Genomic DNA, 16,341 nt, shown 5'->3' with positions numbered 1-16,341 from the left:
GGGTGTGGTTGGGGGTGGGGGTGTGGTTGGGGGGGTGTGGTTGGGGGTGTGTGGTTGGGGGGGGTGTGGTTGGGGGGGGTGTGGTTGGGGGGGGGGCTGGGGGGGGGAGTGGTTGGGGGGGGGTGTGGTTGGGGGGGTGTGTGGTTGGGGGGGGGTGTGTGTGGTTGGGGGGGTGTGTGGTTGGTGGGGGGGGGGTGTGTGGTGGGGTGGTGTGGTTGGGGGGGTGTGTGTGGTGGGGGGGTGTGTGTGTGGTTGGGTGTGTGTGGTTGGGGGGGTGTGTGTGTGGTTGGGGGTGTGTGTGTGTGGTTGGGGGTGTGTGTGTGTGTTGGGGGTGTGTGTGTGGTTGGGGGTGTGTGTGTGGTTGGGGGTGTGTGTGTGGTTGGGGGTGTGTGTGTGGTTGGGGGTGTGTGTGTGGTTGGGGGTGTGTGTGGTTGGGGTTGTGTGTGGTTGGGGGTGTGTGTGTGGTTGGGGGGTGTGTGTGTGGTTGGGGGTGTGTGTGTGGTTGGGGGTGTGTGTGTGGTTGGGGGTGTGTGTGTGGTTGGGGGTGTGTGTGTGGTTGGGGTTGTGTGTGTGTGGTTGGGGTGTGTGTGTGGTTGGGGTGTGTGTGGTTGGGGGTGTGTGTGGTTGGGGTGTGTGTGTGGTTGGGGTGTGTGTGTGGTTGGGGGTGTGTGTGTGGTTGGGGGTGTGTGTGGTTGGGGGTGTGTGTGGTTGGGGGTGTGTTTGGTTGGGGGTGTGTGTGTGGTTGGGGGTGTGTGTGTGGTTGGGGGTGTGTGTGTGGTTGGGGGTGTGTGTGGTTGGGGGTGTGTGTGGTTTGGGAGTGTGTGTGTGGTTGGGGGTGTGTGTGTGGTTGGGGTGTGTGGTGTGGTTGGGGGTGGTGTGTGTGGTTGGGGGTGTGTGTGGTTGGGGTGTGTGTTGTGTGGTGGGGTGTGGTGTGGTTGGGGGTGTGTGTGAGGTTGGGGGTGTGTGTGTGGTTGGGGGTGTGTGTGTGTGTGTGTGTAGTTGGGTGTGTGTGTGTGTGGTTGGGTGTGTGTGTGTGTGGTTGGGTGTGTGTGTGTGTGTGTGGTTGGGTGTGAGTGTGTGTGGGTGTGGGTGTGTGTGTGTGGTTGGGGGGGGTGTGGTTGGGGGTATGTGTGGTTGGGGGTATGTGTGGTTGGGGGTGTGTGTGGTTGGGGGTGTGTGTGGTTGGGGGTGTGTGTGGTTGGGGTGTGTGTGTGTGGTTGGGTGTGTGTGTGTGTGGTTGGGTGTGTGTGTGTGTGGTTGGGTGTGTGTGTGTGTGGTTGGGTGTGTGTGTGTGTGGTTGGGTGTGTGTGTGTGTGGTTGGGTGTGTGTGTGTGTGGTTGGGTGTGTGTGTGTGTGGTTGGGTGTGTGTGTGTGTGGTTGGGTGTGTGTGTGTGATGGTTGGGTGTGTGTGTGTGTGGTTGGGTGTGTGTGTGTGTGGTTGGGTGTGTGTGTGTGGTTGGGTGTGTGTGTGTGTTGGGTGTGTGTGTGTGGTTGTGTGTGTGTGTGTGTGGTTGGGTGTGTGTGTGTGTGTGGTTGGGTGTGTGTGTGTGTGTGTGGTTGGGTGTGTGTGTGTGTGGTTGGGTGTGTGTGTGTGTGGTTGGGTGTGTGTGTGTGTGGTTGGGTGTGTGTGTGTGTGTGGTTGTGTGTGTGTGTGTGTGGTTGGGTGTGTGTGTGTGTGTGGTTGGGTGTGTGTGTGTGTGTGGTTGGGTGTGTGTGTGGTTGGGTGTGTGTGTGTGGGGTTGGGTGTGTGTGTGTGTGTGGTTGGGTGTGTGTGTGTGTGTGTGTGGTTGGGTGTGTGTGTGGTTGGGGGGTGTGTGTGGTTGGGGGTGTGTGTGTTGGTTGGGGGTGTGTGTGTGGTTGGGGGTGTGTGTGGTTGGGGGTGTGTGTGGTTGGGGGTGTGTGTGGTTGGGTGTGTGTGTGGTTGGGGTGTGGTTGGGGGTGGGGGTGTGGTTGGGGGGGTGTGGTTGGGGTGTGTGGTGGGGGGGGGGTGTGGTTGGGGGGTGTGGTTGGGGGGGGAGGGTGGGGGGGGGGGTGTGGTTGGGGGGGGTGTGGTTGGGGGGGGTGTGGTTGGGGGGTGTGTGTGGTTGGGGGGGGGTGTGTGTGGTTGGGGGGGGTGTGTGTGGTTGGGGGGGGTGTGTGGTTGGGGGGGGTGTGTGGTTGGGGGTGTGGTGGGGGGGTGTGTGTGTGGTGGGGTGTGTGTGTGTGGTTGGGTGTGTAAGGTTGGGGGGGTGTGTGTGTGGTTGGGGGGGTGTGTGTGTGGTTGGGGGGGGTGTGTGTGTGGTTGGGGGTGTGTGTGTGGTTGGGGGTGTGTGTGTGGTTGGGGTGTGTGTGTGGTTGGGGGTGTGTGTGTGGTTGGGGGTGTGTGTGGTTTGGGGGTGTGTGTGTGGTTGGGGGTGTGTGTGTGGTTGGGGGTGTGTGTGTGGTTGGGGGTGTGTGTGTGGTTGGGGGTGTGTGTTGTGGTTGGGGGTGTGTGTGTGGTTGGGGTGTGTGTGTGGTTGGGGTGTGTGTGTGGTTGGGGTGTGTGTGGTTGGGGGTGTGTGTGGTTGGGGGTGTGTGTGTGGTTGGGGGTGTGTGTGTGGTTGGGGGTGTGTGTGGTTGGGGGTGTGTGTGGTTGGGGGTGTGTGTGGTTGGGGGTGTGTGTGGTTGGGGGTGTGTGTGGTTGGGGGTGTGTGTGGTTGGGGTGTGTGTGGTTGGGGGTGTGTGTGGTTGGGGGTGTGTGTGTGGTTGGGGGTGTGTGTGTGGTTGGGGGTGTGTGTGGTTGGGGGTGTGTGTGTGGTTGGGGGTGTGTGTGGTTGGGGGTGTGTGTGTGGTTGGGGGTGTGTGTGTGGTTGGGGGTGTGTGTGTGGTTGGGGTGTGTGTGTGGTTGGGGGTGTGTGTGTGGTTGGGGGTGTGTGTGTGGTTGGGGGGTGTGTGTGTGGTTGGGGGTGTGTGTGTGGTTGGGGGTGTGTGTGTGGTTGTGGGTGTGTGTGTGTGGTTGGGGTGTGTGTGTGTGTGGTTGGGGGGGTGTGTGTGGTGGGGGGGGGGGTGTGGTGGGGGAGGGGGTGTGGTGGGGGGTGTGTGTGTGGTGGGGGGGGTGTGGTTGGGGGGGGGGGTGTGGTTGGGGGGTGTGGTTGGGGAGGGTTTGGGGTTGTGTGCGGTTGGGGGGTGCGGTTGGGGGTGTGCGGTTGGGGGTGTGTGTGGTTGGGGGGGTGTGTGGTTGGGGGGGTGTGGTGGGGGGGTGTGGTTGGGGGGTGTGGTGGGGGTGTGGTTGGGGGTGTGGTTGGGGTGTGGTTGGGGGGCGTGGTTGGGGGGGTGGTTGGGGGGTGGTTGGGGGTTGGGGTTGTGTGCGGTTGGGGGGGGTTGGGGTTGTGTGCGGTTGGGGGGGTTGGGGTTGTGTGCGGTTGTGTGCATGGTTGAGGTTGTGTGTGTGTGTGTGTGTGTGTGTGTGTGGTGCGGCGGTTGTGTGTGTGTGCGGTTGTGTGTGTGTGCGGTTGTGTGTGTATGTGTGCGGTTGTGTGTGTATGTGTGCGGTTGTGTGTGTATGTGTCCGGTTGTGTGTGTATGTGTGCGGTTGTGTCAGAAGAGTGCGAGCAGCGTGAATGAGATGGCCATACAGGCAGCACTGAGGACCGGTGACCCAAAACAGGCCCAGGGCAGTGCCCACGCACGCCAACAAGGTGTAGAAAAGTTTGATTTTCTGACAAAAGTCTGCCTGTTCTTGAAGGCTGGAAAGATGGTGAGTATAGCACCACAAACCCTTTGTTGACACCTTTTGCAGGGACAAAAACACTCTTTCTTCTACAGCATTTTCCCCCTATTTTTCCAGGAGAAAAAAAAGTGGAATTTTAGCTAATTTATTGGTCCACTCCAGGAGAATTCACAAACCCTGGAATACCTTTAGAATCCTCAAGACGTTGGAAGAAAAGAACGCAAATTTGGCGTGAATACCTTACGTGGACAAAAAGTTACAGTAGCCTAAGCACAAACTACCCCTAATAGCCAAAAAAGGCTTAGTACAGGGGGCAATGAATGGGTTAATTGTTGTTGGACTTGGCCCTTTTAGCAGGTTCACCCCTGAACTTTTTGCCTTATGCTCTGACATAGAGGTAGTGATTTGTGGCCTCTGGCACTTTAGCACGGTGGCCCAGTGTAAAGTGCGTGCGCTCTCTGAGTGCGTGTGGTGAGATTAGCCTGCCCTCCCAATAGGAATGCATGGGGGATATGTATGTCCATAATAATTCTTGATATGAGAGAAGTGCAGGGGCGAGTTTAGTATGTATGAACTCGTGAGAATAAATGCTGCGCAATGGTGTGCGCAGATTTATGGTGACTGGTGAAGAAATGCCACTTTTAGAAATTGGCATTTCTGTGTGCTGTGTGTCTGCCTGCCTGATGTGAATTGCATGTCTGGCTTGTGATTGACAGGTGCTGGATGGTGTGGGTGGCTCCAGGAGCCAGGGGGAGTCAGCATAGTGGCGAATAGAGTGATCTGCATCTAGATGGGAGGGAGGAGTTGCACCTGGTACCTGAATAGGGTTGTGCCTTCCCTCCACAATGCTGGTGCCGCCCCCTGTGGTGCGTCTGATCCTTGAGTCCCCACCTGACAAAGGAGAGGAGCTGAGCAAAACAAAGTGCTCCAAAGCTCCCCTAAATCAGTTCTGGCTGGTATCCCCAAGCTCTGTGCTGTGACACAAAGGAAAAGGGCATATAAATATAGGGGCTGTGATCCCATGATCCCCATGATGTTGTTCAGTGTTCCTGACGGAGGAGGCGGGGCTTGCTGCTGTTGGGGCCCAGGAGGGACCGCCATGGGGCTGCCTCTCTGCTGGAGGGCCCCGTGTGCTGGCCCCTAGGCTACACCTCTTACTTTCCTAGCGCCTGGGGAGCGCTGTATTTTAAATTCCCCAAGGAAAGAGGAATGCGTGGGCTTGGCAGCGCGGCGCTACCTGACGAAGAGGGAATCCCCGGCGTAGGGATCCCCCTGAGTTGCTTCCGAGCAGGTTCCCACTCCGCTTATGCTATTATTTTAAAGCAGGAGCCCACCCTGCTTCATATTTTAAACCACGAGGGAGCCTACCCCTCATTGGCACCGAAAAGAATTCACCACCGCGGCCCGAGGGCAAAAGCGGAAGTCAGGCAACATTGTGCCTGGCGGTGGGCGAGACTTCCGGTTTTGCGGAGGAAGTCCTGCGCACGCCCCCACAGCCTGAGAAGACGCCCGGCACCTTGCGGTCTCCCTGCAGCAGGTCCGGGTGAGGAGGACGGCGCCTGCCTGTGCGGGGCTCCCTTGGCTAAGGGAGAGCCCCGCGGGCGCCAGCAAGTGAGGAGAGGAGCGGCATCCATGAGTCCCGGTGAGTGGGGCTCGATTTGGGCGAAGTGCGGGAGCCAGAGCAGTCTCGCAGTTGCAGGCCGCTCCACCTTTGTGCCTGATCACGATAAGAGCCCGTGTAGCTACAGCATGAGGGCAAGTTTGTTTAAAAGCCCTGTGGGGGTCCTGAGTGCACCGTAGTGCCGGGCCCCCTTTCCAGAGGTGTTCACAGTTGCCCCGCATGCCAGTGGGCAACGCGGGCCATATTTGTTTAAAGGTCCCAGTGGGGGTCCAGTAGGGCCTGTACTTTCGCTTAGTTGTGGCCATAATTGTTTTTAAGAGCCAAGGTGGCTCCAACAATGGCATAATCATTTTAAGAGGGCCCAGAGGGGTCCATGCTGTTCCCCTGTTGTGTGGCCACTCTTCACAGCGGCCCCGCTTGCGAGAGAGCAGCTGCAACGTTCTTGGGCACATGAGTTTGAAGGGCACAGTGAGTGCCAGTGCCCACATCTTGATTTGGCAGCTGCGCAGCAATTAGTGCCAGCTCCTCCGTTTAGGCCTCCTTTTTGATATTCACAGCTGCCCAGCAAGTAGTGGGCAGCTGCAAAGTTTAGGCCTGCACAGAGTGCGCACCCTTGACTTCTGTTGCATTGGCAGCGCGCCCTGACTATTGAACATAAGGCATTTGAGCCCCTTTTTGAGAAGGCCAGTTGGCCAGGGTGACTGTTAGGTTTGTAGGGTGTCAGGACCCAATGTGATTTATGTGCTAAAAGTATTTTGGCGCTAGGAAATGTAATTCATGTAGTATGTTTATGCACGCGGTTTGATACCTCTAAATGTGATTTATGATTATGAGGTTGTTTTGCTCATCATGGTTTATGCTAGCGAGATTATATTTCACTGTGTGATTTATGCCCCTAATGTGAGTTATACCTAGGAGGTTAGCGTCTAATGTGTTTAGACTTATGAGAGGATTGCATAATGTGTTTATGCTGGTGAGGTTGGCGCAGAATGTAATTCGTGCCTGAGGTGATACTGTGCATAATGTAGTTTATGTTACAGGCTGATGCTAAGTACAGTGATTACCAGTGGGTACTGGTTGTACATTTATGATCTGTTTTACTTTTACTAAGTTTGGTAGGTGATGGTTCTGACAGTGGTCCAGTGGGCCCTGTCAGGTGTAAATAATCCCTTGTAGATATGACCCAGTGCTAGGTGGCACCATGTATATTATGTGTTAACTATTCTAATGTGTTCTGAGAATACAAAGGCTATTTTTGATATAGCCTTGTGTGGAGTTCCTTTTGTGATGTGCCTGGGATGTTGTTTCTGTGTGTGTGCGTGCGCAAATGCTTTACATGTGGCCTCCAGTATAAGCCTGACTGCTCGTGCCAAGCTACCAAGGGGGTTATCTTTGGCGTGTAGCTCCCTCGCCCTGACTAGAGTGGTGGTCTCTGCCTGGCTTTGGCGCAAGCCTTAGCCAACCAGAGGTCCTATTTCTAAAAATTGTCCTACTACAAATAATTATAATTTACTAGCATACTGAATTTCAACATATTAATATGTCCCACCAATGCAGTATGTGTCATCTGGTAAATATCAATGCTAATTGTACTCATTGTATTCACTTGCTACTAATTCACTAGCTCTCACCCCTGAGGCGGAAAGCCGGGGGACAGCGTGTTTGGATTTTAATCCGTTTTTAAAATTGTGTATTATTGTGCTTTGTACTCACTTTATGTGGCAGTTTTTAACTCTGTTGTGCTCCGTGCGAGACCAGCTTTTCCCTTGTGCTCTTCTCTCCCAGCGCAGCGCAGCAGACTACGTGCTGACGCTGCGGGAGAGACTCGCGAGACCCGCCATACTGGAGGGAGAAAAGGGTTGCGGTCCAGTTGCTGGCCGCATCCCGCCCTCCCGGAGTATTTAAACCGCATCTTAGTGCGGGCGCGCTCTACTAATTCACTAGCTCTCACCCCTGAGGCGGAAAGCCGGGGGACAGCGTGTTTGGATTTTAATCCGTTTTTAAAATTGTGTATTATTGTGCTTTGTACTCACTTTGTGTGGCAGTTTTTAACTCTGTTGTGCTCTGTGCGAGACCAGCTTTTCCCTTGTGCTCTTCTCTCCCAGCGCAGCAGACTACGTGCTGACGCTGCGGGAGAGACTCGCGAGACCCGCCATACTGGAGGGAGGAAAGGGTTGCGGTCCAGTTGCTGGCCGCATCCCGCCCTCCCGGAGTATTTAAACCGCATCTTAGTGCGGGCGCGCTCTACTGATTCACTAGCTCTCACCCCTGAGGCGGAAAGCCGGGGGACAGCGTGTTTGGATTTTAATCCGTTTTTAAAATTGTGTATTATTGTGCTTTGTACTCACTTTGTGTGGCAGTTTTTAACTCTGTTGTGCTCCGTGCGAGACCAGCTTTTCCCTTGTGCTCTTCTCTCCCAGCGCAGCGCAGCAGACTACGTGCTGACGCTGGCGGGAGAGACTCGCGAGACCCGCCATACTGGAGGGAGAAAAGGGTTGCGGTCCAGTTGCTGGCCGCATCCCGCCCTCCTCCACACTGGATAAAAGGACACGGTCTTCCCGTCCGCGCAGCGGGCGCGCCAAAGGCAAGCCCGTCCGTGCCCGTCCGGGACCGGACGGGGCTAGGGGCACAGGATTCTGCTCTAACTACCGCAGATGCCCTGAAACCGGTCAGTTACTCCAAAGACCAGTTACTTAGCCTCTGTGCTCCCATTCAGAGAGCCTGTAGTCATGTTCTGAACGTAGACTGCTTACCCCTACGTTGTAAAACCTGCCTGTACAAGCCAGGTAATAACACCACTGTAGATGGTAAGACAGAATCTCTAAACATGCTACTGATTAATTGTCGCTCACTTAGGAAGCACAAGCTGGACATCTATGGCCTTTTAGTGGAAAAACAACCAGATGCACTCTTCTTGACCGAGACGTGGCTGGATGCAGAGTCTAACCCAGATATACTGGAAGCTCTCCCGCAGGATTATGGGATATTGAGGCTAGATCGGGTTAAACAGAGGGGAGGCGGCATTGCCATTATTCATAAACTGGGCCTGTCATGTATTTTAGAGACTGTGTTAATTAAAGATTGTGAAGCTGCTCTCTTTACCATAAAATACTGCCCTAACAGGGCCATTTATGGCTACCTGATTTATCGCCCGCCAGGTAAGACCTCGCTCTTCCTGGATAGCCTGATGGAAGTAATTGCCCATCCTGCAATTCGGTATAGTAAGTTTCTGATTCTGGGTGACCTCAATTTTCATATGGAGGATGAAAACGATAAGGAAGCTTTAAGCCTACTAACATCTCTAAAAATGTTTAATCTCCACATTCAATCCCTGATTCCTACCCATAAAGCGGGCCATCTTTTGGACCCGATCTTCGCCAACTGGGAAGACGTGGCGGTGCAACCCCCCAGTAAGGTATTATGGTCGGACCATTTTCTGGTGGAGTTCACCATCCGTGGGGAGGCCAAACAATTGGTCAGTAATAATCTGATGGCAGGTAAACGTAGGCAATGGGGAAAAATTAAACAGACTTTAAAAGGAGGCAGCCCCCCACTCAAAGAGTGTAGACGAAGCCTGGACAGACTATGAAAAATGGCTGTCAGGAGCTTTGGATGAAACTGCCCCGTGGACTACCAAGGTCCCAGCGAGGTGCTCGAAAACAGCTCAGTGGTTCAACGCTGACTTAAAAGCATGTAAAACAGAATGCAAAAAGTTGGAACGCATTTGGCGTAGTAAATATGACGACTCAGCAAGACTCAATTATAAAAAGAGTATAAAGAGCTATCACAAACTGATTAGATCTACAAAACGCAACTTCTTAAAGAACAGAATTGAATTGGCGGAGAACTCTACCAAAGAACTCTGTCATTTACAAGAAACTCACTTCATTGGAGAGAACTATAGCTCCTGATCTGCACTCGACAGCTATGTGTGAAGCTATTGCGGATTTTTTCGTGCAGAAAGTGGACAATATATATAAAACCTTTCCAGTGGTACTGGAAGAACCCCTTAGGGATACTTCCACTAGTAGCGAGATGACTAACAACAGGTGCCTTAATCAGTTTGCAGTGCCTAACACCACGGAGCTGCTGAATATCATCCGCAGCATCAAATCAGGCTCCCCTATGGATGTGGCTCGTCCCAACGTCCTTAGGAATCAAGCCGAGCTTCTGGCGACTCATATAGGCCATATGGCGAAACTATCCTTTCATAAAAGCCATATGCCTCATGACTGGAAAATAGCGCAGGTCATCCCCTTAAAGAAAAAACCTCATCTTAGTGCCACGCAATTGGATAACTATCGACCTATATCGCTACTGCCTTTTTGCGCTAAGGTGGTGGAAAAGATAGTTAACAAGCAGCTCTCCGTATATTTGGATAGAGGACTGCATCTGCATCCCTCGCAGTCAGGATTTAGAGCTCACCACTCGACTGAATCGGCCCTTCTCTTTTCCACCGAGCTATTAAGGAGTAAAGTTGATGAGGGGAAGACAGCCGCGCTCCTTTTATTAGATCTGAGCGCGGCATTTGACACCGTCTCCCATCCCCTGCTGCTTTCTCGTCTTAGCGAGGCTGGCATTGAGAGTCTGGCTCTCGAGTGGATGCGTACTTTCCTGGCTAATAGGCAGTTCCAAGTTTACTGTCCACCTTTTAAATCCGGAGGTACGTTCGCTCAAACATGGGGTGCCGCAGGGCTCTATTTTGAGCCCGACCTTGTTTAATCTTTATATGGCGCCCCTGGCCAAGCTGGTTGCGGCGTACGGGGTTGAGATAGTGTCATATGCTGATGATACCCAGCTGGTAGTGACACTGTCTCAGCCTCCGGATGAGGCCTCAGCCAACTTTACAGCCTGTCTGAGCGGACTAGCGGGATGGATGAATATAAATTGTCTACGCCTCAACGCTAATAAAACTGAACTTCTGGTGTTGGGGAAATCTCCATCCATCTGGTCGTCGGCATGGTGGCCAAAAGAACTTGGTACCGTCCCTAAACCATTGCAACAGGTTAAGAATTTAGGGGTAAAACTGGATGAGACTCTATCCTTTGAGCATCACACCAGAGAGATAGCAGGTAAATGCTATGGGATCCTTAAGACCGTACGCAAGACCCTAGATTCGCTTCCTGCTGATAGCAGGAAAACGTTAATCCATACTCTGGTGACGCCCCATCTCGATTATAGTAATGCCTTGTACTTAGGCCTGAGTTGGAAAGGCCTTCACAGGCTTCAATGCGTTGAAAATGCAGTAGCTAGATTGGCTCTTAACCTCTCTAGAAGATAGTCAGGGAAACAAGCCTTAATGCGACTCAATTGGCTTCCCATACGGGAGCGCATTATATTTAAAAGAATGTGCATGACCCACCGCATTGCTTATGAGAGAGGTCCAGTCTATCGTCAAAGGATTCTTACTAAGTACTACCCTAATCGTTATCTACGATCTCAGGGCCGTATGCTCTTTCAGGTGCCCAGAATCCAACGGGCACGGATGGCTGGTCGGTCATTCAAATATTTGGCCAGCAAACAGTGGAATGACCTCCCCATTGAGCTCCGGATGGAGCCATCTGAAGGAAACTTTAGGCGCAAACTGAAAACCTACCTTTTTCCTAAACTCTGAGATCCTTTCGCCCATTCCTCCAGCGGCCTTTGTTTCTCTGGGGTTCTGTTCTAGTTAATTAGTCTGAAAGCGCGGGGACACACTGTTGCCTAGTGTAACCAGGCGCTATATAAAAGGTGTTTATTATTATTTGACCATTGTTGCTTTGTAGAAGTTCCACTCCTTTAATTAAGGTTTAGAACAAAAATGGATGTGCTTGATAAAGCGTGTATTTTACAAGAGATAAACAGGCCTTCAAATGGGTTGACAGGCATTGGGGAAAGTCATAGACTTTGGGAACAGGAACAGAACTAAAACATCTGAAAAATATTGCCCACATCCCAGATGAATTCAAAGTTGCTGAAGAACTGGCATAAGCAAGAGGGAGGTAAGTATAGGGCAATTTATAGCAAACAAAACAAACACTGGCAAAGCCAATCTGTTAAATTTCCCAATGCTTGTTGGTTACCAATGCTAATAATATTGCACCAGCATTGCTAAGGTCAACAGTGGTAGCCAGCCATTTAGAAACTACATTTTCTATACTTCCACGATGACTGACATGTTGTATCTAAAGTTTCATTATTACCAAGCTTTTAAGCTTTTGGATCCACAGCGAGTCTGATCTGATATCAAATGGTGCTCTGTTCCTTATGTCTATGCAGCATGATCTGGGGAAACTTTTTTGGTGTGGCCAGACCTAAAAATGCCATCATGTGTGCCCCTGTATGTTGTTTGTGTTATGCAGATATGAGGTCTATAGGACAACTAAAGAAACAATCATGTACACGGTGGACGCTGAGTGGTTGTACAGCCAAAAGGGATATGAAGTGTATTTAAACAGCTGTATAGACCCTTTAAATGGATATCATACCAATGTGTAATGAGGAAGTGCCAAACAATTCAACAAGCAGAGCTAGTGAAGAAATGCGACAAAGTTAGGAGGAGACACAATGCCACCCGTCATGAACCATAAGGGGCAAGGAAGCAAATTTTATAAGCTAGGACTCCTCCTGCTGGCCATCGGACCTAGGATCCACACCCACTTACCTCTGACCACGCCAGAAACCTTGGAAACATCAGACAACAAGCTCACCATGAAATCATAGATCAAAGCCATGTACTCCGTCTGCTTCCTCGCTATGTGCATGCTAATCAAGTTGTTCAAGTGGCTACCCCTACACATGAGACGCACCATGACACAGGTCCTCATCAGCCAACTGGACTACGGCAACGCCCTCTATGTAGGGATCCCTGCACACTCGGGACAGACTTCAGACCATACAGAATGCTGCAGTCAGACTCAGCCTTCCCTGACGAACCCACATCACACCCCACCTCAGGCAACTCTACTAGTCACCTGTACAGAAAGTATGCCAATTCAAGCTGCTGACCCACGCACACAAGGCTCAACACAACCAAGGGCCTGCCTACATTAACCATCAAGAAGACTATTCTCCACCTCCCTCTCACTTGCCCGTACTCCCTGCATCTACCAGAGTTGAAGCAGAGGGCGCTTCATCTCCCACATCTCAGCAAAGACATGGAACATATATATCTACACATATACACACACACACACTTGTTCATATGACAAAAATGCATTATAAAAAAGTGGTTTAGATGCGTTTTGCTACTGCGATACTTAGGTTAAAATGCAGCATTCAACACAATTGTTAGAATGTAATAGCAGTCCACAAGAACAAATAGAAAAGTTGCTACATCCTATAAGACACGGTGAAATACCATCCATACCTCGACAATTGTAAAAACTAAAGGGGAGAAACCGGAGAACGCACAATGTCAAAAGACACACAGGAAATGTCTGCACCCTGGAGTCCTACAGGGGGGGTGTAATTGGCGCCCGGTGTGTGTTCCTGTGGACATGGCTTCGGGGCTGGAGGAGGGAGACAAGAATTTGAGCACTGGTAATGTATCTCATTTCTGCAACCGAACAGAGCCAACCGACTGTTATGTTTACATTGCTTATATAACAATATTGTCAGATCACTCAACAAAAACAAGAAGAGATGGAGGGTTTTCACCAAACAAACAACTGTTGGCAAACAGCAGCACCGGAAAAACACACGAAGCTTGGGCTAAGGACTGACCTCACGGTTAATTAAATACGTATAACATGGCTATCGTCCTTCGCTTAGTTTTTAAAGTAAAAAAATAATTTACAATATCAGAGATAACAAAACCAAAAGTAAAGGATTACTACCAACTTCAAAGTTACGGCACAGCTGGAAGGGACATATCTGTCAACATGCAGTGTCCCTCTGTAAAGTGTCCCATGCGAAGTCTCGCCTGTCACGGAAGAACCACATTTGTGGCTTGTATGAAAAAAGTCGAGTTGGCAGAAAGTCAAATACAGCTGTTTACAAAGCACCTTCGGTTTTACGGAGATGGTAAAGACTCCTTGTGCTGATGTGACGTGGCAGCAGAGCAAGGAGATTAAATCGCAGAGCTCCTGCTGACTGCGCTCACCCAGGAGCACACACGTACAGTCCATACATCGGACTAGCTCCGTGGCAAGAAATGAACTGTGTAAATCAGCGTTTCTTGCATGACTGAGGCTTTCACCATGGCCACGCACAATCCCTTCTGTGCTAGGACTTCTAAAGCGCGCACACCTAAAACAGGGCGAACGTGCAGTTTCTACAGCTACAACAGGCAGACAGAGAACATCGCGAGGCAGGAGGGATAGGGACATGATGTGCGAGATGTGGCTCGTTCCAAGTTAAATGCACCGATCAATGTATTGGTAGGTCTCTCGTACTCTTAATTAAGTGTTGACGGGAAAGCATCATGCATGATGGGTAGTAGTGATAAGTAACACCATCAGACCTCGAAAGGCAGGCCGAGATGACAGAGTACCTACATTCAGGCAGCAGTGCTACGTATACACCCTGTGCAGGATGGACGCCGGATCATAGCAGTTGAGTAGCTCCGAGAATAACAGGTACTACAGATGAGTAGGTTGCGTGCATCGCTAGCAGTCTGCACGACCGTACAGCAAGCAACCCCAGGATGAAGCGAAAATGAGCCGTTGATCACTTGCACCACGTCCGCGCTCTTTCGAGGGGACAACAGACTCTGTGCACGGGTTAAGTGCAGACCACCCCTTTAAGCAGGCCACAACCCCAGCAACAAGCCTGAGTATGATACCCACCTTCCAGAGTTCCCTGCGGCGTCGCCAGGGCTCTACTGCTGATTTGGCCGCAGAGAAGGGCAGCGGCGGTGCTCTCCCTCAGGGACTGGTGAAGGCGCCTGGTATCAGTGGCGTTCGTGGCTCTCCCGGCGTTCGGTCCACAGACTTTACTCGGATGCTGACTGTTGCCGACGTGGCGTCCGACGCATCATCGTAGAGCTCCGACGGCCGCAGCTTAGCCAATGGGCGCAGCTATGAGGGAAGTGACGTCACAAACTTCGTGGTGCTCCTCATGCGCGATTGCGCGCGCGCGAGTCTCAGAGAGGCTTTACCGTTAATTCCTTGGAGGGTGACGGAGGGTTGGTGAGGTGGGGGTTGTTGTTCGGGTCGCACCTGGCGCTCTTTCTGCACAGCGTGTCTTGTCTGGTACGAAGTAAGCAGGCGCAAGAGAAACGAAAGGGCTGTGTTTCTCTAAGCAGGAAGTGCCGTTTAAAGACTTTAGGACAGGCTCTTTCCCACAGTTTTGGGCTAACTGGTGTCTTAAGTAATTGTATAGCTGCAGCTGGCGTGTATTACTTTTCTTTGTGATTATGGTTCTCATTTGAACTTTAGAGGAATAATATGCTGTTGGTTGTAAATAATGTGGAAGCACTTGTTGACATCTTTAAAGTAAACCCAGAGCACACCACCATAGCATGATACAATGAAAAACATAATGAATGAAGACAAAAAAACAGAACCCAACTCTTTAACATACAGCTCTGCAGACCACCAAACATCACAATCACCACCACCAAACATCACAATATCAACCATGCAGTACAGATATTCTTGCAACACAGTTATAAATCCACAAGTCTGCTTTCCATGCATGACAACTTATGTAAACATGAAAGGGTGAACTTTTGGAAAATAAATAAACAGGAGTATTTATTTCGTCCATTGAATCATATTGAAGGGTCGTGAGAACGTTAAAATAAAGCCACTTTTGCCTTTAAAAATTGCGAGTCTTCCGTCTGAATCGTGTCTGCTTGGCATTTATGGCTTTCAAAATACAGTGCTAAAAGGTGTTTGCATCAAACATTGCCTGATCACCAAGGATATGTAACAGTGTCTGTCAACAATGTTTTGTGACCCTGCCCCAGATTTTTAAGCAGCAAATGGTGCAGAGGATCTTAATAATTCCTTCTCACTTGCAGCTACCAGTAATGTTGCCACAAGTATTGATGGCTTTGGGTATGCCCACCCAGCTCTATATTATCTTAAAACCTTTTGAAATGTATAATTTTATTTACACTGATATATGTTTCTATAAAGATGCAAAGCAAGGAGCAAGTACACATGTTTTTTCTATATGGTGCGCAATCTACACTACGTGTCTGCTGGCGTGTAAAAAAGTTTGTTTCTTTCAGACGACCTAATTTACAAAATGTGAATTAAGTTTAGGTGGAGCAAAAAAAAAACATTCTAGCCAGAGTAAAACAAAATAGAATAATTATCTATTTGACTTGTACTATTCCTTTAGGAATCTACATGCCATCTCGCCCAATAGGCAAAAAGACACGTACAGTCCAGAGGGTATAGTTCCCTGGAGGTAACTAATCATTCTAATTTTTTTCCTTTGTGTACAGAGACAGTTTGGTTCTTCCACAAATTGGTACAGCTGCACCAATGGTAAAATTAACAGACACTTGCATTTTAATTATAGTCAGTATAACAATGTACACACCTGGATCGGTCACTAATTAGTAGTCTTTGTAAAGAGGATTTTACATTCATTTTATTTCTGTAATAATTTATTGTATTTGTAGCATACTGATATGTTGTTAAGGCCTCTTCAAAGCTCATGCAGGAATAGGATAAACACATAGTAAATTATTAGGCGCAAAGCTGTTACAGTAGCTTAAGTCAGAACAGGTAATCAAGATAGTCATGGTTGGAAGTGTAAGGGTGATCATATGGAAGGCTAGTGGTTCAGACCCAGCAAAAATGTGGTGAGTTGTCTTTATTGTTTCCGCCTATAAGTCGGATGTCTTTGAAGAGGTTTGTCTTTAGTGTTTTATTTTAGTCATTTTAAGGGATTACTAAGAAGAGTTCCCTTAACATTCCCAATTTTTCACCAGTGGTCCTTTCTACTGTATTCAGGAATGGTGATCAGACAGAAGCTACCACATACATGCACTACCACATACATGCACACACTTCCTGATTCAGCGGGAAACCCTCGAATGTTTATGGACTTGTTTATTTATTGTCACATGGTCCCCGTCTGTGATAGAAAGCTC

The 16,341-nt window shown here is 50.2% G+C and overlaps 1 protein-coding gene across 1 annotated transcript in view; it reads right to left on the bottom strand.

Moving 5' to 3' along the window:
• The window catches only part of TMEM263 (transmembrane protein 263), a 110,432-nt gene extending 96,169 nt beyond the window's left edge, over window positions 1-14,263 (bottom strand). The window contains exon 1 of the mRNA XM_078673930.1: window positions 14,078-14,263. The gene's annotated coding sequence lies outside the window, so the exon portion shown is untranslated. The remainder of the gene's footprint in view (window positions 1-14,077) is intronic.
• Between the last annotated feature and the right edge of the window lie 2,078 nt (window positions 14,264-16,341).

Source organism: Lissotriton helveticus, chromosome 1_1 (assembly GCF_964261635.1).
Source record: "Lissotriton helveticus chromosome 1_1, aLisHel1.1, whole genome shotgun sequence".
NCBI classification, from domain to species: domain Eukaryota; kingdom Metazoa; phylum Chordata; class Amphibia; order Caudata; family Salamandridae; genus Lissotriton; species Lissotriton helveticus.
Note: the sequence above shows the minus strand (reverse complement) of the source record. Positions and strands in the feature narration are given on the sequence as shown.